Source organism: Melanerpes formicivorus, unplaced genomic scaffold, assembly GCF_026170545.1.
Source record: "Melanerpes formicivorus ecotype bairdi unplaced genomic scaffold, bMelFor1.0.p_v2 SCAF_23, whole genome shotgun sequence".
Classification (NCBI taxonomy): domain Eukaryota; kingdom Metazoa; phylum Chordata; class Aves; order Piciformes; family Picidae; genus Melanerpes; species Melanerpes formicivorus.
In genome coordinates this window covers 7,873,614-7,899,501 of record NW_027142375.1, presented here as the reverse complement: position 1 = coordinate 7,899,501, position 25,888 = coordinate 7,873,614, and the positions used below count along the sequence as shown (strand labels likewise).

At 43.6% G+C, this 25,888-nt stretch overlaps 1 pseudogene; it reads left to right on the top strand.

The window, feature by feature from the left end:
- The first annotated feature begins 206 nt into the window (after positions 1 to 206).
- LOC137448152 (dynein axonemal heavy chain 11-like) lies at positions 207 to 22,953 on the top strand (annotated as a pseudogene).
- The last annotated feature ends 2,935 nt before the right edge of the window (positions 22,954 to 25,888 follow it).

The window sequence follows — 25,888 nt, the reverse complement described above, 5'->3', positions numbered from 1 at the left end:
GTAGGCAAATAGGTACATGGTTAGATGCTTGGGTATATGTCCCCATACACACATAAGTGTATGGGTGTATTTTTCCTAAACAGAACAAGGCCTTCTAGAATCATCTGCCACTAAGATGGAGTGTTCATTACTATGGGAAGGTTGGGCACAAGTTTTTTTCAGCAGAAAATACAAGTTCTAAAGTTTCTTCCACCTCCACCATATTCATGGTAAATGGGGTGGATGAAAAGTGCAAGGCCATAAGCACTACAGTATGAAGAAATTTTTAGACTGAGCATTCCTCTGCTTGGCACAATGCAGGTTTCCTTTGTACTGTTTTCTACCTTTTGACTAAATGAGGGCCAGAGGGCAATTTTCTCCATGCTCATGTAATTTTGTGCCCCCTGTGACTAAATAATGGTCATTATACAAACTATATTCAATTGTATAGGGTTCTGTGGCTTTATACTTAGGATTACTATTCCCCACAGACAATAGTGGGAATACCAGGTTAATACAGCTGTGACCTCACAGCGCTCAATTTAAACTCAGGCCTCACAAGGTGAGAGGCTTGTGCATTTACCCACTGAACCAATCAGTTAAAAAACTGATGTGATATCTACCACATGTTGCTCCCTTTTTCAAAAGGGAATTGCTCTGTACCCCCCTATAAGAGTTTCTAAAGCTCAGAAACAATACTGAGCATCTATCAAAATGTCAAAAGGTTCATTATCTTAAAACCAAGGGAACAGATTTCTGCAGGCTTTTTCTAATACCAGCAATAAGGCCACTGTTGAGAGCTCGCAATTTTGCTTGTTGAAATTGTGAGGGTTTAGTGAAGTGCTTCAGAAGAAGTAATATGCATTGCACAAGTGATAGTGAAATTAATGGGGGCATTATCATTCTTTTTCCTTTCTACTCTGCTAATTTTCCTACCTCCTCCCCCCCCTGTCGCTCACCCTTCCCCAGTTATTTCTTTTACAGGCAAAAAGGCTTGGGTTCACTACTGACTGGAAGATTTCATAACATCTCTCTAGAACAAAAGCAGGAGATGGTTGCAGAGGAGGTGCTTGAGAATTGCCAGATGAGGCCATCGGGTTCTTTTCCCACAAGAGCCCCTCTGATGGTGGCTGTGCCCTCAGTTGGAAGGAAAATCCCAGAAAACAAGCAAAATATGTAGTGGATTACAGCAGATGTTTTAAACAGCTAATAATCTTGTTCCTTTTTGTTTTTAACTTGAACAGGATGAATATTGTATAAATAGTGTATGTCATGTTTTGCTGAACACTGTCCTCACCTTCCCAGGAGGAAAAGGAGAGAGAGAACAGAAAGCCTCTGGAGGGTAGGTAAGACTGCCCTCAGGCATGTGCTTTCCCCACGTAACTAAGAGCTCCTGTTCTGTTCAGTGGACCATAATAGAGACTTTAATGAAATGGGTCTGACTCTCCCTTGGGAAGCTGTATAATGAGCCCTGGAGTTCTGCTCTTCTGAGATAGCAGCCACAGCTTTGGCCAGCAGTGTAAGGCCTGAGAACCCCCTCTATAGTGGACAGAAAGGTCTGTGCAGGTGCCTGGCAAGCTACAGTTCCCAGTACAATAAGGGAGTAGACAAGGCCACTGCAATTGTTAATGCTGCTGAAAGAAGGTGCTCTCCTCCCACCATTTCATAATAAATAGCCAATGGATATTTGTAACAACCCTTTTGTCCTGAAGCCAAACAAGAAATGCAATACTCCAGGCCTTGATGTTAAGGTCACAGGGATGGGGTGCTTCTCCTCATCTCTTAATTTTTCACCTCAGCATCATTTTTCTGTCAACCAGGTTGCCTACAACAAATGAGGAGATGGGCTAGACTCAGTGTTGGCTCCTGGATGAACTAAAATCCCTGCGGGATTAGCGAGGGGCCTTGGTGTGCTAGGTGCTGTGCAAACACACACAAACTGAAATCTTCATCACGGTGAAACTGGAAGTCTTTAACCAGATTTCACACAAGTGAGCTAGTCACACTAGTGTGAAAATACCCATTCTTTTCTGCTAGCCAGTATTGCAATGTTGCTGTGAAGGAAAAAGCTGAGTTGGTTTTTAGGGCAATTTCAGAGCTCTCAGATGGGACAGGGTGAGAAAATGGAGACAGCAGAAGCCCTGAATCTGCAATATTATGTCTACAAAATGATGAGAATAAATGGGGAACATTCAAGAGGCTTTTGGTGTTACAGACCTGCTGCATTTTCAGTCCATAATGCCTGGTTTCTGAGGGAGGAGAGAGATGGTGATTTTGCTGTGATGTAGTCTCCAAAAGGAGACTACCTAGTTGGATGAAACCCCCCCTGGCACTAAACTAGCTAGAGCTAGTGGGATTTGGATGGGCTCAGCATTTGTCAAACTTCAGTCTTCTGTGTTTCACCCCCAAGGCCCTTATAGGTTTGTTTCATAAGAAATTCTGCAGCAAAAAGATTAAGTATTTTACCATATATTTTGCTGGAGGATAGGGGATGTAAAAATAGATGTTAAAAACTGATATTCTAACTGAATTGAGAAGTGCTTCAGAGCTAGTAGAAACAATTGGCACAGCCATTAATAAACTGCCAGAAGGAAAACTGACTTTGAATTTTCTGGTAACAAGTTTAAACTCCTCTGTCACTCTTAATCAATCCTCAAACCAGGCATCTGATATATCAAATGGTTACTTTGTTGTTATATTAAGGTTTGAAGGTTTCCAGTGGGTGGATGTAACCTGTGAAAAAATGCAGGCACTGCCAGGCTGCTATCATGTAATATGATAAGAAAGTCTCCCTCTCTTTCTATTCCCCTAGTCCTTTTTCCACATCAAGAGAATGTTTGGGAATATCACCTCAGCAGGTCACATGATAAAGTGATGCAGCAGCCAATATGACTGACATGTTGTATTCTTTGGCTGGTATGTGGAGCTGAAAAAACTCTTGTGCTGCACAGAGATGGAAGACAATCAGTGCAATCACAGTTCTGGTACAGCACTGAAGAGACAGAGAGATGGGCTGCCCGGGGAGGTGGTGGAGTCACCATCACTGGAGGTGTTTAGGAGGAGACTTGATGGGGTGCTTGGTGCCATGGTTTAGTTGATTAGATGGTGTTGGATGATAGGTTGGACACGATGATCTCAAAGGTCTCTTCCAACCTGGTCTGGTCTATTCTATTCTATTCTATTCTATTCTATTCTATTCTATTCTATTCTATTCTATTCTATATCTGCTGGAGGGTAGAGAGACTTTGCAGAGAGACCTCGACAGGCTGGACAGATGGGCAGAGTGCAACGGCATGAGATTTAACACATCCAAGTGCCGGGTTCTGCACATTGGCCACAACAACCCCATGCAGTGCTACAGGCTGGGGTCAGAGTGGCTGGAGAGCAGCCAGGCAGAGAGGGACCTGGGGGTGCTGGTTGATGGTAGGCTGAACATGAGCCTGCAGTGTGCCCAGGTGGCCAGGAGGGCCAATGGCATCCTGGCCTGCATTAAGAACAGTGTGGCCAGCAGGAGCAGGGAGGTCATTCTGCCCCTGTACACTGCACTGGTTAGGCCACACCTCAAGTACTGTGTCCAGTTCTGGGCCCCTCAGTTTAGGAAGGAAGTTGACTTGCTGGAACAAGTCCAGAGAAGGGCAACGAAGTTGGTGAGGGGCTTGGAACACAAGCCCTATGAGGAGAGACTGAGGGAGCTGGGGCTGCTTAGCCTGGAGAGGAGGAGACTCAGGGGTGACCTTATTGCTCTCTACAACTACCTGAAGGGGGGTTGTAAACAGGCAGAGGTTGGTCTCTTCTCCCAGGGAGCCAGCACCAGAGCAAGAGGACACAGTCTCAGGCTGCGCCAGGGGAAGTTCAGGCTGGAGGTCAGAGAGAGTGATTGCCCATTGGAATGGACTGCCTGGGGAGGTGGTGGAGTCGCCATCACTGGAGGTGTTCAGGAGGAGACTTGACAGGGTGCTTGGTGCCATGGGTTAGTTGATTAGGTGGTGTTGGATGATAGGTTGGACGTGATGATCTTGAAGGTCTCTTCCAACCTGGTCTATTCTATTCTATTCTATTCTATTCTATTCTATTCTATTCTATTCTATTCTATTCTACTCTATTCTATTCTATTCTATTCTATTCTATTCTATTCTATTCTATTCTATTCCATTCCATTCCATTCCATTCCATTTAATTCCATTCCATTCTAAGATGCATGGCTGAGCTGCAATCTGAATTGAAATGCTGATACTGTAACCAAAAAACCCCAAATCCAAACAAACAAAAAACCCCAAACAAACAAACAAACAAGACACAACAAAAATAGTGGAATGTGGGCTAATGGAGGGGTGAAAACTGCTGTAGCCCAGCCTCATTTATTCCTGTATTTCACCAATAGGTGCTTTGGAGGCAGACACTTTTCCATTATAATTCATGTCTCTTGCACATTAGTGAGTTTCCACTCTCTTTTTATATTAAGAACCTTAAAAGCTATAAAGCTCTGAAGGGTTATGACACATATTTTTCAAGTAGCAGAATAGCTGTAAGCATTTGTTTGTTTGTTTGTTTATTTAGCACTACTGAAGTCTTGCTCCTGGTATGCATGGGATAAGTTTTACCTTAGGTCCTAACTCGACAGAGAATTTAAGCAGTGTCCAGGTGCCTGCTGAGTTATGCTTGTTTTACATGTGGTACCAACCACACCCCCAGATCAATTAACCCTGTGTTTATAATATTTTTGTTAGCTTCAGAATCAAGGCCTGAAACTTCAGAAGCTAATGGTGAGACCTCTGCTATTTCAGCATGCTATCAAGGAATAGAAAGCAATCTTCACGTTTATTCTTTGTCTTGTCAATTTATTTACTAATAATATGATGCTTGGGCTCAGCAACTGTTTTCTATTAAAAAACCACAATAACAATGTCTTAAGATAAAAAATGTATTCATTTTCTCACAATAACCATATTTGCTGGGTTTTGGAAGATTATTCATCTAGTAGACAAGTGGCTAGAATCCTTGGGAAAATTCCCTAAGCAATACTGTGAACAAAGTCATCCTGATTTCCATGTCTTTATTAGTGCTGAACCAGCTCCAACCCCAGAAGACATCATTCCTCGAGGGATACAAGAAAACTCAATTAAAACTACCCAAGAACCTCCTTCAGGGATGCTGGATAATTTGCAGGCTGCTCTCTACAGTTTTGACCGGGTAAAAGCAGGATATGCTGCCTTCTTTCTTGCTTTTTCTTCTTTGTTGTTGTTGTTGTTCTTGTTTATTTATTTACTCCTTCCCCTGTGAGTAGAAGGAGTAGCACTGATGACCACTTTGTAGGATGCCAGAATTTTGGGATGATTGTGCTTCTAAACTAACCTGACAGCTGCCCTGCGCTGCCTCCATGTGCTGGGTAGAAGGGAGTGACATTAATGCACATTTTCTTGTGATAAAACACAGACATGCATAAGTGTGCCTATGCAGGTATAAAGAAGTGCATTTATTGCACCAGTCCTACACAGCAGTGTAGTCTTATTAAAAAACAAAACAACAAAACCCAACAAAAGACTAACAAAAACAACAACAAAAGAAATAAACCAAAACACACACACAAAAACTCCAACAAACCTGTCCATGCTCTAAGGTCAGAGTTCTTTCCTTCACTGGTACTCATGAATTTTACTCGCTTCTGTATTTGATTTGACCATGTCCAGCATAGGGAGGCTCTACAGAGGGACTTGGATAGATTGGATCCATGGCCAATGTTAATGGGATGAGCTTCAACAAGGCCAAATGCCAGGTCCTGCACTTGGGTCACAACAACCCCAAGCAGGCTTGGGTAAGTATGGCTGGAAAGCTCTCTGGCAGAAAGGGACCTGGGGGTTCTAATCAACAAGCTGAATATGAGCAAGCAGTGTGCCCAGGTGGCCAAGAAAGCCAATGGCATCCTGGCTTGTATCAGAAATGCTGTGTCCAGCAGGAGTAGGGAGGTGATTGTCCCCTTGTACTCAGATCTGGTGAGGGCGCACCTCGAGTATTGTGTCCAGTTTTGGGTACTTCAATGCAAGAGAGATGTGGAGGTGCTGGAGCCAGTGCAGAGGAGGGCAACAAAGCCTGGACAATAATCTTATGAAGAGCAACTGAAGGAGCTGGGACTGTTTAGTTTGAAAAAGAGAAGGCTGAGGGGAGACCTCATTGCTCTCTACAATTACCTGAAAGGACATTATGGAGAGGCTGGTGATGGTCTCTTCTCACAGGAAATTAGTGACAGAACAAGAGGGAACAGCCTCAAGCTGCAGCAGGGTAGGCTTAGACTGGTCATTAGGGAACATTTTTTCACAGAAAGGGTGGTCAGACATTGGAATGGGCTGCCCAGGGAGGTGGCTGAGTCACCAACCCTGGATGTATTTAAAGGCTGGATGTGGTGCTTGGGGATGTGGTTTAGGGGTGAACCTTGTAGAGTAGGGTTATTGGTTGGACTTGGTAACCCCAAGGGTCTTTTCCACACTGAACACTTCTGTGATTCTGCCACAGAGTGGATTTCTATACCCAGATGTTCAGTACCCTGTGTATGAATCTTGTAGTTAGTCATAAAGAAAGGAATTCACAAGCAAGGGTTACATGATGTGTTTATCCTTCACTCTTTCCCTGAATGAGGTTTTGTGGAGCTGCTAGCTGAGTGGAAAGAAGTAGGAAGGGGAAAAAAGTGAGACTGTGGTGGATAGGGGTATCACTGAATGTGTGTAGTCTCCTTCCCTCCAGGTTTATGGTTATCCCTGTCTGTTACCCTGAGGAACCTGCAGACAGATCTTCAAGCTCACTGCAAGTTGTCTTCCCCGCAGTGGTGAAAGCACTGGAGTAGCAAGCTTATTTGTGTCAGCAAAGCAGACCATGATAAAGGCAACCATAACTGTACACTAGCCTTCCAGCAGTGTGTTAGCTTGTGTGTGTTTGAGCACAGAACACACGAAGGCAGAGCTTGGATGTGGAAAGGGCAAGAGTCGCTTTTAAAGGAACTCTGTTAACCAATGCCTAGGAAAAAAAAGAGCCATGCACTGTAAAAGCCATGCCCAAGCTACCTTGGCTACAAATGGTTTGATTTTGATGGTGTAAGGTGATTTGGAAAGGCACTTGTAGGAATGGAAGAATGGTTGTGGGTTTGGAGCTAAATAGACAGGTATTAATGAAGCAGATTTTCTTATATAGTGTCTATTTTGTAACTACTTATAATAGTATTTCTTGTGTTAAGCTGAAAAAAAAAAACCAAAGGTTTAAACAGAGGCAATTCATAGGTGATTTTACCACAGTATTTTAAATGGAAAGCTGAACAAAATAGACAAAAATATGCATTGTTGTCTTACTTGAGGCTATGTTCAGTTAAAAAAGATATGTATGTATGTATTTCAATAAGCTAATTCCTAAGCTTCCTACTTTAGAAAACAGCCATGGCTGTTTGTGGCTTTCTACATGTGGCTTAATGGCTTAATAGCTTTCTGGTTAAGGCATTGTAATTGAAAAAATAAAATTAAGACAATCAAACTCTGCTTAATCCAGGTGGAATGAATCTCATGTTTTGTGGTTATCTTCAGGATAGAGGTTTGTGTTGTATTTTTCATGGTTAAACTCCCTGCTTACTTCAGAGGGAGCTGGACTACATGACCTTCAGAGGTCCCTCCTAACCCAGATCATTTTATGATTCCAAGATTCTGACCTGAGGGAGTTTTGTCAGACCCAAAATCCTTTAGCTTTGCTCAGATTTTGCAATCTATTGCTCAGTTCAGGATAGAATAGAATAGGATAGAATAGAATAGAATAGAATAGAATAGAATAGAATAGAATAGAATAGAACAGAACAGAACAGAATAGAATAATAAAATAGACCAGGTTGGAAGAGACCTTCAAGATCATCGCATCCAACCTATCAACCAATCCAACCCACCTAATCAATTAAACCATGGCACCAAGCACCCCACTAAGCCTCCTCCTGAACACCTCCAGTGATGGTGACTCCACCACCTCCCTGGGCAGCCCATTCCAATGGGCAATCACTCTCTCTGTATAGAACTTCTTCCTAACATCCAGCCTAAAAGATGACCCATTTCATCTTTTCACAGCCAAGAGCTTACCCTTCTGAAGTTCATTCCCCATATCTATGTTTCCACAAGTATCAAAAGTTTTGGGGTTTTTATGTCAGTTGCTTCTTAAACTAAAAAGTAGAATATAGAGAACTATCAGAGACCTAATTTCTGAGGTTTTTATTGGAAAATGCCAAATAGTTTGCCTCAGTCTGAAGAGGAGGCTGAGGGGAAACCTCATTGTTCTTTACAACTACCTGAAGGGAAGGTGGAGAAAAGAGGGGGCAGCCTCTTCTCCTTGGTGACAAGAGATAGGACTAGAGGAAATGGTTATAAGCTGTGCCAGGGGAGGTTCAGGCTGGATGTTAGGAAATGCTTCTTCACTGAAAGGGTATTCAGGCAGTGTGTGGACCTGGTGCTTAGGGACATGGTTTAATGCTGACCCTTCAGTACTGGGTTGAGGGTGGGACTGGATGATCTTTGAGCTCGGGACTGGATGTTCTTTATCTTTGAGCTCTCTTCCAACTGGATGTATTCTGTGATTCTCAGTAATTGATAAAACCAGCTGAAACCCTATGCAGAATCTCATCTTGCCAAGATTCTCTAATAAAACTATTAAAACTTTTAAAAAGGCAAAACTATATTATTAAACTTCACTTTCAAACATGAGTCTTGAGTGATTATCTGAGTCATGTTTATTGAGTTCTGGTTAAAGTCTCCACTTTTATTGGTTTCAGTAGCACAAGAGTTCTCCTTTCCTAAGGGACATACAGAAATGAAATGGCAGCCATCCACACTTTAGCATCTGGGAATTACTGCAAAACATACTGCCACTGATCACTAAGAAACCTTCTTCTCACTCTCTGTCCAACTCCAAGCTTGTGAGTGCTCCCTTCCGGCAGCTGGGGCAGGCACAGCCATTGATAGTGCTGCCGGTTGTTAATGGAATGAATATATTCCTTTTTTCTTTGACAGGATATCCTTGAAGTCTGCACCAGAGAAGGGGAATTTAAAAGCATCCCTTTTTTTCTCTGTGCTATTTTCACACTTGTGTTGCCGGGAGACTAAAGTTTGGCCCTCGGGGCTGGAATGGAAGACACCCATTCAGTGCTAGAGATCTCACTGCCTGCATCACTGCCCTCTGCAGCTATTTAGAGATCTATACGAAGGCGAGAAGCAGCGGTCAGGTAACCACACATCAAGGTCATTTCAACCCGATCAGCTGTTTCTATTGAATAAGGGGGACACCATTCTTTCTCTGAAGCTGTTATATAAGTAGCTGGAATGAGATGATGCTGTTGCTGAGTAGGAAAATAAATCAGATCAAAGCCAAGGGGGTTGTGGGGTTTTTTTACAGGCAGTGGATGCTTGAACTTTGTAATATAGGTCAAACCAGTTCCACATCAGTAGCTAAGGGGGGAAAAAAATGCCCTTCATTATGTTAACAAAAACAGTGGTTTACATGTGCATATATGCCAAATTCATTAGGCAGGTAATGAAGCATTTGCACAAATGTAATTACATACAGCAATTCTGACAGTTCATAACACTGCATTAATAATCACTACAATTAGTTCTGATGATGGAAGCAATTTACAGCACGTCACATGTATAAATAATGGTGAATTTCCTGCATGTGTCATTATTATGTATTAAGGATGCCACCTTGTTGTGACTTTCTCAGTAATGTTCCCCTTGAGTCAAAGTTAAGGGTAGATGAGTGGTTTTATTTCGGAGCTACAGCATATTTCACACTCGTATAGCTTAAATACTCGGTTGAGGTCATTTGTCTAAGTTCTGTATATGGAAAAACCTAACTAAAAGTAGTAATTATTATTTACTGACCCATATAGGATAGTACTGAATAGATCCTCCCCTTTTAGTAATTTAAAGAAATTTAAGAGATATTTATAAGGAGAAGGAAATGCCACCCCTTGAGAATATGGTTTTCTCCAGGTTTCCCATCTTGTGCTTACTCTTAGAAATTAATTTTCCTCCTTTTTTTTTTTTACCCCTCCTGACCTTTATTTAGCTAATAGGACATGAAACTGTTTTTCCTTTCTGTGGTACTTGGTGTCATAGTGAAATAATTGCTTAATTTTATAGTGATGATTTAATAATGCTTCCCATTTAGAGAGCAAGTCTATAAAATCAGCTTATTCCAACCCTTAGTTTTCGTTGCTAATAAATCTTGCCATGTTAAGCTCTGTTCTTTTCAAACCACAATTCATAAGCTGGATAATTAATTTTTCTAATTAATGAGAGGGAGGACTAGAAGGGTCTGTAAGAGCAAGAATTATTCCTTCTCTCCTCTTGGTAATATTGCTTATTGGCCCTTCTCATTCTATTAGTGATTCATTACCCTGTGGCTTTATGAGCTTTTTTTCTTTTAAATATAGATGCTCAAGAGGGACAAGAGATAATAGTTTCTAAAACATGACTTTCTAGGTATGCATTTCTGTGTCATTTTTCTGTCTTTGGATAGATAGATAGATAGATAGATAGATAGATAGATAGATAGATAGATAGATAGATAGATAGATATAGAGATATATAAAATAACTCAGTTGACTCTTGGTTGTGGACAACTTTAAGACATTAAGGATTAATCAGAAAGCATGACCTGAGAAGCCTGAGCTGGCCCATCAGTTAGTGCAAATTGCCTTAACCTCACTGGTTGATGGTAGGCTGAACATGAGCCTCCAGTGTGCCCAGGCAGCCAATAGGGCCAATGGCATCCTGGCCTGCATCAGGAACAGTGTGGCCAGCAGGAGCAGGGAGGTCATTCTGCCCCTGTACACTGCACTGGTTAGGCTGCACCTCGAGTACTGTGTCCAGTTCTGGGCCCCTCAGTTTAGGAAGGAGGTTGACTTGCTGGAGCATGTCCAGAGAAGGGCAACAAAGTTGGTGAGGGGTTTGGAACACAAGCCCTATGAGGAGAGACTGAGGGAGCTGGGGTTGCTTATCCTGGAGAAGAGGAGACTCAGAGGTGACCTTATTGCTCTCTACAACTACCTGAAGGAAAGTTGTAGACAGGCGGATGTTGGTCTCTTCTCCCAGACAGTCAGCACCAGAACAAGAGTCTCAAGCTGCGCCAGGGGAGATTTAGGCTGGAGGTTAGGAAGAAGTTCTATACAGAGAGAGTGATTGCCCATTGGAATGGGCTGCCTGGGGAGGTGGTGGAGTCACCAGCATTGGAGGTGTTCAGGAGGAGACTTGATGGGGTGCTTGGTTGCATGGGTTAGTTGTTTAGGTGGGTTGGATTGGTTGATGGGTTGGACGTGATGATCTTGAAGGTCTCTTCCAACCTGGTCTATTCTATTCTATTCTATTCTATTCTATTCTATTCTATTCTATTCTATTCTATTCTATTCTGATTACTTGCACCAGTATATGGTGCTTCTCTCTCCATATTTAATCTTCTTGCATTTCAGTTTGGCTTAACCCAATTTTCCTGTTGCTAAGACAATCTCCACCACACTAATCTCTGGTAATTAAGTCTCCTTAGGTGAAAAGCAGATCCTGTCTCATTGTCCCATACTTCCCTTCCATCTTCTGATCTCCATAGGCATGTTCATGGAATTGTTGTTTGGAGTTTGGGGGGGATGTGGATTCCATCCTCACTAAATCCATTCATGGAGCAATGGCTCAGTCTTTTTTTGAGTGCGAAAGACCAGTTTTCTATAGAGTACAATGGCAATTATGCAAACCTGACAGCCCAAAATATTTCTAATGCAAACCCCTCAGTTTTCTCACACTAGAAAAAAAAAATATCCCTTTTATATCCCAAGCTTTGATTATACCAGTACAATCAATGTCCTGGAAGTGTGCAGCTGAATGAGCTTGTACTGAGTTAGAATATTGATACACTCCTCTAAGAGACAAAGAGAAAAGCCACTTCTTGAGATAAATATATATGAAATTAGAAAAGCAGGAAAATGCATTTCTGTTGCCAAGAAAGAGAAAAGCAGGTTTATTCTAACCACAAGAATGTTTCATTCTAAAGCCAAGGTGTTGACATTTTTCACAGGGACTCTGTGTTCAGGATTCTCATCACCAGCATGCAGCATTGCATATTATGTTCCACTGGCCTTTGCATCTTTCTTTTTCTTTCTTTTTTTCCCATTCTTTTTTTCTTTTCCTTTCTTTCTCTCTTTCTCTCTTTCTTTCTTTCTTTCTTTCTTTCTTTCTTTCTTTCTTTCTTTCTTTCTTTCTTTCTTTCTTTCTTTCTTTCTTTCTTTCTTTCTTTCTTTCTTCCTTTCTTTCTTCCTTTCTTTCTTCCTTTCTTTCCTTTCTTTCTTTTTCTTTCTTTCTTTCTTTCTTTCTTTCTTTTTCTTTCTTTCTTTCTTTTTCTTTCTTTCTTTTTCTTTCTTTCTTTCTCTTTCTTTCTCTTTCTTTCTTTCTTTCTCTTTCTTTCTTTCTTTCTTTCTTTCTTTCTTTCTTTCTTTCTTTCTTTCTTTCTTTCTTTCTTTCTTTCTTTCTTTCTTTCTTTTTCTTTCTTTCTCTTTCTTTCTTTTCTTTTTCTTTCACTTTTTCCTCTTTTTCTTTTTTTCCTCTTTCTTTTTCCTTCTTTTTTCCTCTTCTTCTTTTTTCCTTTTTCTTTTTTTCCTCTTTCATTTTCCTTCCTTTTTTCCTCTCCCTTTCTTCCCCCCCTTTTCTTTCCCCCCACTTCTTCCCCCCCTTCTTTCTCTCCCCCCCTTCTTTTCTCTCCCCCCTGCTTTTCTTACCCCCCCCCCCCCCCTTCTTTGTTTTCCTCTTTCTTGTACCAAGCAGGCTGGAATAGCTGCAGCTATTTAACATCTTCTGTTCTATTACATCATGCAATATTTAAAGCCTATAATCAAGTTTTTACTTGAACTGTTTGGGAGGCAAATATTGCCCCCAAGATGGCAGAAGCTCCCATCTGGACAGGCTTCATCACAAACTGGCCTATTTTGCAAACTGAAGGGTAACAGAAAGAAGCTTCAAACTCTGTAAAGGCAAATAAGAGAGAGAGAGAGAGAGAGAGAGAGAGTAGTTCCTTGAACAAAATGTGCTACCCCTGTAATTGTATGCTATAATAGTGGCATTCTGAGTAGAGTTCTACAATAGACACAATGCTTACGTGAGGTGGTAGTAATGGGATTAATATTAATTCCATTTTGACTGAAGTTCTTGAATACATCCCAAATTCAAATCATGTAGAATTTCAGTTAGGGAATGCTTCCTAGTGAGGAGATATAAAAGACTGCAATCAGATACAAGTTTTTTTCATTTCTCCTTCATGAAAGGCACAGTAGGTTAGCTTTCTGTCACTCATGAGGATTATGTTTTTAAAGACTGGTATGGGAAAATATGTGCACTTGTTAATGAGTTATGTTCTCTTATATCATGCAGTGCTTTGAAAATGCACTTTTCTCTTAAAAGCCTTTCATAAGGGACAAGGTATAACACATGATATAAGGCTCAGATCATACACTGTAGACCATTACAGAATTTTGGGCACAAACTCAGTATTTTTACTCAGATATTTATAGACACCACTCACTGGATTAAAAAATAAATCAATCTGTGTTTCAATGTAGTTATTTGCTAAACAAATAAAACCAGCAATGCCAGGAAGCTTTCTGAAAGGAAGGATCTGTATTTCTTTTGTTTCTCTTAATAGCATGTATTTTGAGCAGCACTGGTCTGCCCTTTAGAAAGCTGACTTGTTTTATTCAGTGATGCGTTCTATTCCCCCACGTAGGTTCCATGGGAAGACTTGCACTACCTCTTTGGTGAGATCATCAATGGGTGGCCACACCACTGATGTCTGGGACTGCAGGCTCTGCTGTATATATCTGCAAGAATTCATCAGGCCACCTGTGGTAGGAATCTTCCATGTATGCCTAAAACACTTGAAAATGTGTGTGATATGTCCAAAAGCCACCTTTCTGAATTGGAGCCTTGTAAGGAAGACCACAAGTATTCTCATCTATACAGCCCCAGCTGTACTGAGGTCATGTCTGCATTTAGAATACAGAATTAACCAGGTTGGAAAAGACCTTTGAGATCATCAAGTCCAACCTATCACCCAACACCATCTAATTAACTAAACCATGGCACGAAGTGCCTCATCCAGTCTTGTTTTAAACACTTCCAGTCATGGAGACTCCACCACCTCCCTGGGCAGCCCATTCCAATGGCCAGTCACTCTTTCTGTGAAAAATGTGTCGGTGTCTGGCTCTGGGGGAATATATTCTCTAACTTCTATTGAGTGCAATGATTCATCATGAGCAGATCTTTGTCTGCAAGGATTTGTGACTTGGAATATTGCTTGTTTAATTACTTTTGCAAGCACACTTACTTGGCAACTTGAATTCAGTGTTTTGTAATGCTGCTTGTATAGCCAGCTTAATGACATTGGAGGATAGTACAGTGATTCCATTGCTCTGATAAAACCATTCTCTTTTAAGGTGTCACCAGTTAGAAAGGTCTGGGTGGGCACAGCAAAGTGTCCTTTATGGAACTGCACTTTAACCAACATAACTGATAGACCCTCCAGTTGTAGCAGTCCACAATGGCACTGTCCTTAAAACATATGTTTGCTGTTTGTATGTTTTCTTCTCTGGAAAAATAATAGAATGCAAACATTACACACTTCCTTGCATTTCTAAAACAGGGAAAACACTTTTAAAGGCTGTCATTTTCCACCACCCTCTCACACATCTGTTTCTGTAGGTTTACCAGACTATTAATAGCTGATATATGTTAAATTATTCACATTCAATTGTTGAGTTTTGGTCCTGGACAGCAGTGTACGCACCCAAGGTGCAAGATTGCCTAAGTGGCTTCTAATCAGAAACAAAACTTAGAAGTTTTGAGGATACAAATAAAAAAAAAAAAAGGAAACTAATGCTTTAATTTTAGTTCCAAAAAGTCTTGCATGGAAACTGCTTTTATCTATTTTCATATACATATATATCTATTTTCATATACATATACATCTGTTTTCATATACATATATATCTATTTTCATATACATATATTTGCACGAAATATTTAGGTATATATAGGGATGTGTGTGTGTCTGTGTATAATGTATGCATATATAATATAATGTGTGTGTATATATATACATATATATATATAAATGTTTTTAAAACCCAAGCCAAGTGGAAGCTTCTCCTGAGCTGCTGACCTATTAGAATAAACCCTTTATTAGAATAAACCAAACCAGGTTGGAAGAGACCTTCAAGATCATCGTGTCCAACCCATCAACCAATCCAACCCACCCAAACAGCTAACCCATGGCACCAAGCACCCCATCAAGTCTCCTTCTGAACACCTTCAATGACGGCGACTCCACCAGCTCCCCAGGCAGCCCATTCCAATGGGCAATCACTCTCTCTGTAGAGGACTTCTTCCTAACATCCAACCTGAACCTCCTCTGGCACAGCCTGAGACTGTGTCCTCTTGTTCTGGTGCTGGCTCCCTGGGAGAAGAGACCATCATCCGCCTGTCTACAACCTCCCTTCAGGTAGTTTTAGAGAGTGATAAGGTCACTCCTCAGTCTCCTCTTCTCCAGGCTGAGCAACCCCAGCTCCCTCAGTCTCTCCTCATAGGCCTTGTGTTCCAAACCCCTCACCAACTTCGTTGCCCTTCTCTGGACTCGTTCCAGCAAGTCAACATCCTTCCTAAACTGAGGGGCCCAGAACTGGACACAGGACTCGAGGTGTGGCCTAACCAGTGCAGTACACAGGGGCAGAATGACCTCCCTGCTCCTGCTGGCCACACTGTTCCTGATGCAGGCCAGGATGCCATTGACCCTCTTGGCTGCCTGGGCACACTGCAGGCTCCTGTTCAGCCTACCATCGACCAGTACTCCCAGGTCCCTCTCTGCCTGGCTGCTCTCCAGCCACTCTGACCCCAGCCTGTAGCACTGCATGGGGTTGTTGTGGCCAATGTGCAGAACTCGGCACTTGGATGTGTTAAATCTCATGCCGTTGGATTCTGCCCATCTGTCCAGCCTGTCGAGGTCCCTCTAGTAACTTCAGAGAACTGAATGTACACAACTTGCTAAAAAGAGCCAAGATAATTTTAAAGTGCCCTCTTCCAGACTTGTTATTTTTCATTGTCCAAATGAAAAACAACATAAAACAGGGAGAAAAGGTAAAATACAATGAGCATGTTATGTGTGAGCAGGCTAGCTGCCAAGCCTGGCTGCCTTGTGGTAAGCGCACTTTTTCCCCTTGGCGGTGCCTTTCGGTTGCGTGTGAGATGAGCTTGCTGGTGTCTCTGCAGTCTCTAACGAGTGGGTTTTCATATGTCAAAGAGCCACAGTCAGATGAAGGCAATTGGAAGTAACTGCTCAGGAGAAGATGCCCAAGACTAAGTTGCCATGGAGATGGAAAGGCTAAACAGCACTGTACTCCTGACCTCGGTGCAGGCTGATTTCTCCAAATGACAGCTGAGGTCACAGGGGCATGGTGGGAAGCTCATCCCGCCAGCTCCAGCTCTGCATCTAGCCTATGGGTAAGTAAAGAATTACTGATGCCAGTTTAGGCAGTCCATTAACCTTCACAAGCCTGAACTTTCATTCAAATAATTGTAAAATAAGTATAGGTGGTGAAACCTGAGCAGAATCACTGCTATTTGTCTGGCCTTTGCAAAGTTTAGGGACCCAACCCCGAGTGTGGATCCACTGGTATTTACCGTAAGCTTTTTGCCATAACTGGAAAATGTTAGAGCCCCAAATTACCAGAAACAGAAAATCATTCATTGACTGGCAGCCAAAGGAACGCAAACAGAATGGCACTGCCGTTCCTCAGTGCTGGTGCTTTGTGTTTGATGGGGAGCTTACCTTCTCCGTTACCTACTGGCATTACTTATGGGATCTTTTAGCTGTAAACTCATTCCATGAGGTGCATTAGAATAAAACACTGCCCCTCAGCTTTGCGACACCTCATCCGGGATATCTCATCAGGACAGAGGGGCAGCGAGTTCCCGCTTTGAACCGCAGTAACTCACAGCCTCCCTCTGCGTGCACGACTCCCAGGGATACAGTAAAGCCCAATTTAAGTGCCAGCAGAGAGAGACTGGTAAGCACAGATTGTCTGGCAGAATTGATCTTCTGCTGGAGGTGAACAAGGAGGCTTTTTTTCAACAGCTCAGCACTGCTTCAAAGTGGCATCTTAAGACTCAAGCTTACTGTGGGTGAGGTTAGTGGTGCAGGTTCAGGTGCAGCTAAATGTCTGATTGCAGAATGAAGATTACTTCAGGAGTGCTTACTGGTGTTATTTTGAGCAGCAGCTTGTTATTGACTGTTCTAAATGCCAAAGGCCACTAAATTTTATTGTGAATTTTGTGGAGTGGGCCCTGCATTAGGAAGAAATAGCTCCTGTGAAAAGTACCACTTAGAGCCTGAAATATTGTTCTGCAAAAACAACTCGCAGGCATGGTTTAAATCCCAGCCACCTCCACAGCAATAAGCTCAGAGAAACTCTGAGTCCAGAGACATCCTTATGGTGCAGGAGCTTGGGGAGCCTGGAAAATAATATTGTTCTTCATTCTGTTCTGTCAGCAGAGTGTGTCCAGAGAAGGGCAACAAAGTTGGTGAGGGGCTTGGAACACAAGCCCTATGAGGAGAGACTGAGGGAGCTGGGGTTGCTTAGCCTGGAGAAGAGGAGACTCAGGGATGACCTTATTGCTCTCTACAACTACCTGAAGGGGGGTTGTAGACAGGCAGAGGTTGGTCTCTTCTCCCAGGCAGCCAGCACCAGAACAAGAGGACACAGTCTCAGGCTGCACCAGGGGAGGTTCAGGCTGGAGGTCAGGAGGAAGTTTTACACAGAGAGAGTGATTGCCCATTGGAATGGGCTGCCCGGGGAGGTGGTGGAGTCACCATCGCTGGAGGTGTTCAGGAGGAGACCTGAGAGGGTGCTTGGTTGCATGGTTTAGTTGAATAGGTGGTGTTGGATGATAGGTTGGACTTGATGATCTTGAAGGTCTCTTCCAACCTGGTCTATTCTATTCTATTCTATTCTATTTTCTATTCTATCCTATTCTATTCTATTCTATTCTATTCTATTCTATTCTATTCTATTCTATTCTATTCTATTCAGTAGCAGGGCAGTCCACCAAAGAATACATCTCACCAAAGTTCTTAGTCTCGTCTTTGATAACCTGACAGGGGTAGGCCGTGCCTGTTCTATAGGAATACCACGGTTAATAGCATCTGGTTCAATGTTGAGCTCACTGAGAACTCATTTTTTTCTGCTGTGAAAATTAATCCCAGTGACTGTCTCAAGGAGGCCAAAGCAGCAGCACAAAATCCTGGGCAAGACTCCTACATTTGGTGACGTGTAGTCAAGTAGCTTGTTTTTAATTTTCTGTTCCAGGAGTTCCAGCTCCTGGGCTTTAACAGCCAGGGAGAGAAGAAAGGAAGGGACATCACATAGAGAAATGCCAACTGTTTCTGTGGAAAGTGAAGTGGGATCACTGTTTCTGACAAGCTAGGATTGCTCACAGACTGACAGTTGTTCTCTGCATTGGTTAGGCTGCACCTTGAGTACTGTGTCCAGTTCTGGGCCCCTCAGTTTAAGAAGGACATTGAAACACTTGAATGTGTCCAGAGAAGGGCAACAAGGCTGGGGAGAGGCCTTGAACACAAGCCCTATGAGGAGAGGCTGAGGGAGTTGGGATTGTTTAGCCTGGAGAAGAGGAGGCTCAGGGGTGATCTCATTGCCCTCTACAACTACCTGAAAGGTGCTTGTAGCCAGGAAGGGGTTGGTCTCTTCTCCCAGGCAACCAGCACCAGAACAAGGGGACACAGTCTCAAGCTGCACCAGGGGAGGTTTAGACTCGAGGTGAGGAGAAAGTTCTTCACCAAGAGAATCATTGGTCATTGGGATGTGCTGCCCAGGGAGGTGGTGGAGTCACCATCCCTGGAGGCGTTCAAGAGGGGATTGGACTTGGCACTTGGTGCCGTGGTCTAGTCATGGGGTCTGTGTTGATAGGTTGGACTTGATGATCCTCGAGGTCTCTTCCAACCTTAGTTATACTGTGATACTGTGATACTGTGATTTGCTATCCCATTCCCACACTTCACTCACCCATCTCATCTGCTTCGCCCTGTGACCTCTTTAAGGTTATTATGAGTGCAGACTGTGCTCCTAATTAACAATGCACTAAATAGAATTGTGTGGTGACATGTGTATAAGGATGGGGAAGTTTAGATGAGTTGAGACTCCAGTCCTGCCTCTCCCACAGGTGTCCTGTGTGACTCTGTCCCATGTGTCTCAAACTTCTGCCTGCAGAATGGCCACAACAACCCCATGCAGTGCTACAGGCTGGGGTCAGAGTGGCTGGAGAGCAGCCAGGCAGAGAGGGACCTGGGGGTGCTGGTTGATGGTAGGATGAACATGAGCCTGCAGTGTGCCCAGGCAGCCAAGAGGGCCAATGGCATCCTGGCCTGCATCAAGAACAGTGTGGCCAGCAGGAGCAGGGAGGTCATTCTGCCCCTGTACACTGCACTGGTTAGGCCACACCTCGAGTCCTGTGTCCAGTTCTGGGCCCCTCAGTTTAGGAAGGAGGTTGACTTGCTGGAACGAGTCCAGAGAAGAGCAACAAAGTTGGTGAGGGGTTTGGAACACAAGCCCTATGAGGAGAGGCTGAGGGAGCTGGGGTTGCTCAGCCTGGAGAAGAGGAGACTCAGGGGTGACCTTATCACTCTCTACAACTACCTGAAGGGAGGTTGTAGACAGGCTGATGATGGTCTCTTCTCCCAGGCAGCCAGTACCAGAACAAGAGGACACAGTCTCAGGCTGCGCCAGGGGAGGTTCAGGTTGGATGTTAGGAAGAAGTTCTATACAGAGAGAGTGATTGCCCATTGGAATGGGCTGCCCGGGGAGGTGGTGGAGTCGCCGTCATTGAAGGTGTTCAGAAGGAGACTTGATGGGGTGCTTGGTGCCATGGGTTAGCTGTTTGGGTGGGTTGGATTGGTTGATGGGTTGGACACGATGATCTTGAAGGTCTCTTCCAACCTGGTTTGGTTTATTCTAATTATTCTATAATCGTAATCCCTGCTGGTCTGCTAAGGGGATGCAGAAATGCAGCACTCCAAATACACTTGCCTTGGTAGAGACAGTCCTTAAAATAAACTCAAGGGTAGCCTCATGAAAGAAGCAACAAAAGTATTTCAACACTGCAGAAAATGGGAGCATCAGAAAAGTGTTCAAACATTCAGTGTGCTAAAATAGTGTGGCAATCACTGTAGCAGAAGGTAGAGATGTCATGCTCTTAGACTCCAGACACATTTCTGAACCTTTCTAAGTGCAGAGGAACGTTTGAGAAGGGGCCACAGCTTTATCAGTAACAATGATTCTTTTACTGAAGCTTGAAGGGCAGCTGGCTGTGGCACCAGGTTTCTGGGACCCACCAAATCTGGATTATGCTGGAGATCATAAATACATAGATGAAACACTTCCATTTTGAAAGCCCTGGACTATAGGGACTGCACCCCAAGGCTGAGGTGGGATACTTGATGAGGTCAGAGCATCTCTTCAAAACTCTATGGGAAATGAAACCCACAAATTCATTCACAGGAGAGGGATCAGGCCAGTCTGCAGAGGAAAAGGTCAAGTTCTCCATCTGTGAATGACAGTGGAACATGTTAGTGTACTGTATCTGCAAGAGACTTCATTTCTAGGAAGAAAAAGGTCTGTCAAACTAGCAAATATCAGCTGAGTGTTAACTGTAGTGAGGATAATGCACCAGCCTGTGCAACGTAGTGTGCTAGGGAGGAGTTTGGACCAGAGGAATTTGCACCAGAGAACACCTAACCTGTTTTGCAGATCATTTTGTTTTCACTTTGAATTGAATGTGGGATAGAAAATCAGGCATGAATCTGTCCTGCTTTTTTTTTGTGGTTTTATAAACAAGTACCAGCAACACTCACTTACTATAAAAAGCTACAGCTGGTTGAGTCAGTGAGCTGTCTTTACCTCTGGGCTTTGTTCCCACCTCTTATATGATAAATCTGCTTTGGGTAGCTTCCTTGCTCCTTCCTGCTTGTGTTGAGCGTAGGAAGTCCCCCCCAGCCCACAGCCCTGGCTTCTCTCTGCCACAATCACAGTACAGCACAGCAGTGATGTGTAGTCCACAACGGGAAGAGCAGCCCAAGCACAGTGCTGTACCACCACTTCCCTTCCTGGGCCCCTGATCTGAGCAGGAGCCTTGGGGCTGCATGAAGAGACTTCCCCTGCAAGTGGCAGCTGAGGAGGTTTTTGAGCTTTGTAGTTTTCTGGTAGCCTGAAGAGGTGATATCTGGGCAAGGAGGCCCTCTGTCCATCTTAGCCTCAGCACCTCTCTTGTACCAAATCTGGGGTTTGGCAGAACAATACCATTAACACCTGTAAGCCAGCAGATGCTGGGTTGAAGGGACCAGTCCTAATACATAGCCCATAATCAAGATTCATCTCAAACACTCATTCCAGAAAAATGTAAAAGACTAGATTTAACTAGGGAACAGCACTGCTGCTGTGCTTAGTAGGTTAAATGAATAAAGGATGAGCAGCAGAGGAAAATGCAGTCAAGGAATCTCAGCTACTTATCAGTCTCTGCTGTCTTCTGCACGTTCTCATCTGTACAGACAAGAGAAACTATGTCCAGATGCCCCCAAAACTGGCATACCATGAAGCTAAGCCTTCAGCTCCTCATCCTTACCATGTCTGTCACTCCTGTTCTCCATCCCCCATCCCTTTCCTTGCTCCCTCTTTTTCTCTGGGTGCTCATTTGTTTTTTTCTCTTATCACTGTCAGATGATGGAGGTTAGGCAGGAGGGAGTATGACAGCTCTGCATGGAAGTAGCCAAATGCTTCACCTCCCAGGGGAAGGCTGTGTTTTTCACATTTTGTTCTGTCCACTTCAGGGAGTGTGGATGACTTTGTGGCATTCATCCTTTAATTCTGCCCAAGCCAGGGCTGAAATGGAAAGTAAGCTCCATTCATGTTGTGATTTCAGTTCCTGCTTATCAATACTGTTACAAACTGTTCATTTTTGTTCTCCCTCAGTTCCAGATCAGGCTTGCAGGGAGGTAGAGGGGCTCTTTTACAGGCAAGATATGTGCTTGTGCCTGTGCTGTGTTCTCCCCAGTGCCTGAGACAGTAAGGACTGTGCCTGGTCAAAGGGGTGATGGAAGCAGCTGGGTACTACACAAACTTCTAGCATGCTCGATTAAAAACCGTCAGTCTCAGGCTACATCCTTGTAACAGAAATTATTCCAAGCCCAAGGACAAGGTGCTGATGGGCTTTGAGGAATCAATGTTACTTGAAATACAAAGCTAAACAGAAGCTGCTAAGTGTTAACTACTTTGCAGTCATTTTTCTCAGCACTGCTGCCAAAGAAACAGCAACAGTGGGGGGTTTACTTTCCTAAGAAACTGGGAGGCTGATGTTCAAGTCTGATTTCTTCTCCAGGAGACTTTTAATCATTCTGTATTGGCCTGCATAGATTAAGAATGGCATGGATGATATTCTGAACATGCTTGAGGAGTTTAACATGACAGAAATCATACAGAAGACTACTACTACCTGGAGCCCCTGTGCCCTTGTTTGCCTTCAAGAATGTGAGTGGATGAATCAGCCAGCATGACCTCAGCCTGAAGGCAAGTGACTTAAAGAATCACAGAATCCAATCATTACCTAACTAAGTCTGGTGCTAAACTGTGTCTGTCAGTCCCCCATCTCTGCCTCTTTGAAACACTTCCAGGGATGGGGATTCAAACACCTCCCTGGGAAGCCTATTCCAGTGTTTGAGAACCCTATCAGTCTGAACCTCCTCTGGTGCAACTCGAGGCTGTTTCCTGTTGCCCTGTCATTTGTTACTAGGGAGAAGAGATTGACACCCCCACTACAACCTCCTTTCAGGGAGTTGTAGAACCTATTAACAGTACTGTTGCTCTTTTATACACTTTGGGGCATTTTGGATTGTTGGGTTGGGTTTTTTTTTGCAAGAATAAGCTGTTCTTCATGATGCCAGCATGCATGCTTTTTATTTTCCTCCAAACAATGAGGGAGTTGATGTTTTTTCCTCAGATGGAAGTGCTACAGTCTGTGCTCTTCTAGGATGCTGTGCCAAACACATGGACTAAACTTGCATATCCATCCACACAGAACTTCCCCCCGGTAAGTACCCTACAGTGATGGAGCTTAGCTACTAGGCACAGAGTTGTCCCAGTGATCTAAACCCAAGGGCTTCACTCTGTTTTTTGTCCAGCATTTGTCATAATGCAAGTCAATTTCACTTTGAAGTGAGCTTTGCAGAAATGTTAACCAGTTTGCTAAAGCAAAGGCTCCATCACTTCCTTTTGTCACCAGCACTAAGGGTGCTCAGCATCTTGTAGGATTCCTTTTCCCTTACCTTGCCAGCAGCAATATCCACTTGAAGAGGTCAGATGGAGAGAATAGGCTGAGTTTCTGGAAATTCCTCTGATAATCCATGGTAGTGTATTTAGAATAAACCAAACCAGGTTGGAGGAGACCTTCAAGATCATCGCATCCAACCCATCAACCAATCCAACCCACCTAAACAACTAAACCATGGCACCAAGCACCCCATCAAGTCTCCTCCTGAACACCTCCAATGATGGCGACTCCACCACCTCCCCAGCCAGCCCATTCCAATGGGCAATCACTCTCTCTGTATAGAATTTCTTCCTAACATCCAACCTGAACCTCCCCTGGCACAGCCTGAGACTGTGTCCTCTTGTTCTGGTACTGGCTGCCTGGGAGAAGAGACCATCATCCGCCTGTCTACAACCTCCCTTCAGGTAGTTGTAGAGAGTGGTAAGGTCACCCCTGAGTCTCCTCTTCTCCAGGATAAGCAGCCCCAGCTCCCTCAGCCTCTCCTCATAGGGCTTGTGTTCCAAACCCCTCACCAACTTTGTTGCCCTTATATGGACTCGTTCCAGCAAGTCAACCTCCTTCCTAAACTGAGGGGCCCAGAACTGAACACAGTACTCAGGATGTGGCCTAACCAGTGCAGTGTACAGGGGCAGAATGACCTCCCTGCTCCTGCTGGCCACACTTTTCCTGATGCAGGCCAGGATGCCATTGGCATTCTTGCCCACCTGGGCACACTGCAGGCTCATGTTCAGCCTACCATCAACCAGTACCCACCGGTCCCTTTCTGCCTGGCCCGCTCTCCAGCCACTCTGACCCCAGCCTGTAGCACTGCATGGGGTTGTTGTGGCCAATGTGCAGAACGCAGCACTTGGATGTGTATGCTGCAGTAAGCCACTACTGAGTCTGTCAGCGCTCCTGATCTATACTTTGCTCTGGCACATTGGAAGTTCAAATGCACCACTCAAGCTAATATGAAACAATTTGCATTGAAGAACTATAGTTGCCACTTTTTGGCAATTGCTGAACGTGGCCCATGGTGATGCTCAGGTTTCTCCCCAAGACAGCAACGTTCTACAGGATTGAGCATACTCACATTCTTTGCTGCCAGCAGCCTGTCTCATGCTGATTGCCTTCTACAACTGATTAGAGACATACCTACTGAAGTCCACTAAGACTCTAACCTCATGCTCACACAGACATATGCTTTCTGGTTACTTCAGCCAACTTTCTCTGTAGACAAAATGATTCTTGAAGCCTGCATTTTGTTTTGTCTAAAAGTTATATATATATATATATATATATATATATATAGGTTAAGGCAAAAGCTACTGCTGCTTCTCTTCTCAGTTACTGATCTTCTCATCAGGAAGATCAGTGGTGCAGGAAACTTGCATCTGGATACAGGACCTTGTGCTGCCATCAGTGGTGTGACTTCCTGGCTTGTTCAATCCTATCTGAGAACTGACAAGCAGTCAATTATTGCATTAGTTGTAATATGGTTTTAGGATGTCCCTAAATGGAAATTGTATTCATCTTTTGAGCTTCAACTCCTCTCTCAACAACTTTCAGAGGACAAACAATGTACCTTGCTCTTCTGTGATTATTTGCCTGAAACTGAAGCAGCTAGTTTAGGAATGAGAGTTCAGGCTCACAGACAGAATGAGATTTTAGTTTTAACTTACAAAGGCTGTCATGTAAGTTACAGCTAATTGGAGGAAAGGTGAGTGACTCCAACAGGCAATTAGAGAAACATCATCATTACTCCTACTCTTCGCCAGCCCTGAATCTAATAAAAAGAAAGTAACTGTCTCAGAGGGGAATTGCTATTACAGCAGGTAGGCCCCAAGGGGGAAAGCCAGAGTGGAGACTGGAGCAATGCTGAGCAAGTCATTTGACTGTCATTTTTTCAAATGGCAGCCTGAACTTTTTGGAGGATTTGTTTTTAATGTATGCCACTCAAAGAGAGTTCTCCACCTGTTGGACTATTTGACCATTACCTAGTGGAGCATTAGGGCAAAATCTCTGTCACAGCCCTATTCAAAGTCCCAGCTGTAAGTAGTTTCCAGTCCCTGCCTTCAATACAAGGGCATGCTGATGAAACCACAAGTCCAGTCCATGCTGTGTACTCTCCTCCACATTCATACAAGGACCTGACACACACCACAATAACAACAGTCAACGCTAAATCTCTATGTTCAAATGTTAGCTATACCTATTTAGCAATATGCAACTCTTTAAATCCAAATTATTCTGGCCTTGCACTACAGAACACCATGCAAACCATGGTGAAAGCTTATGGCAAGTGCCAGGTGGGACATCCAGCAGGGGAGCATAGTGAAACCCAGCTCAAGGAACCAATGACAGCAATGTCAGTCATTTTCGCAAGGGCTCTTCCAGGGGATCACAGAATCACCAAGGTTGGAAGAGACCTCAACGATCATCGAGTCCAACCTGTCACCACAGACCTCATGACTAAACCATGGCATCAAGTGCCA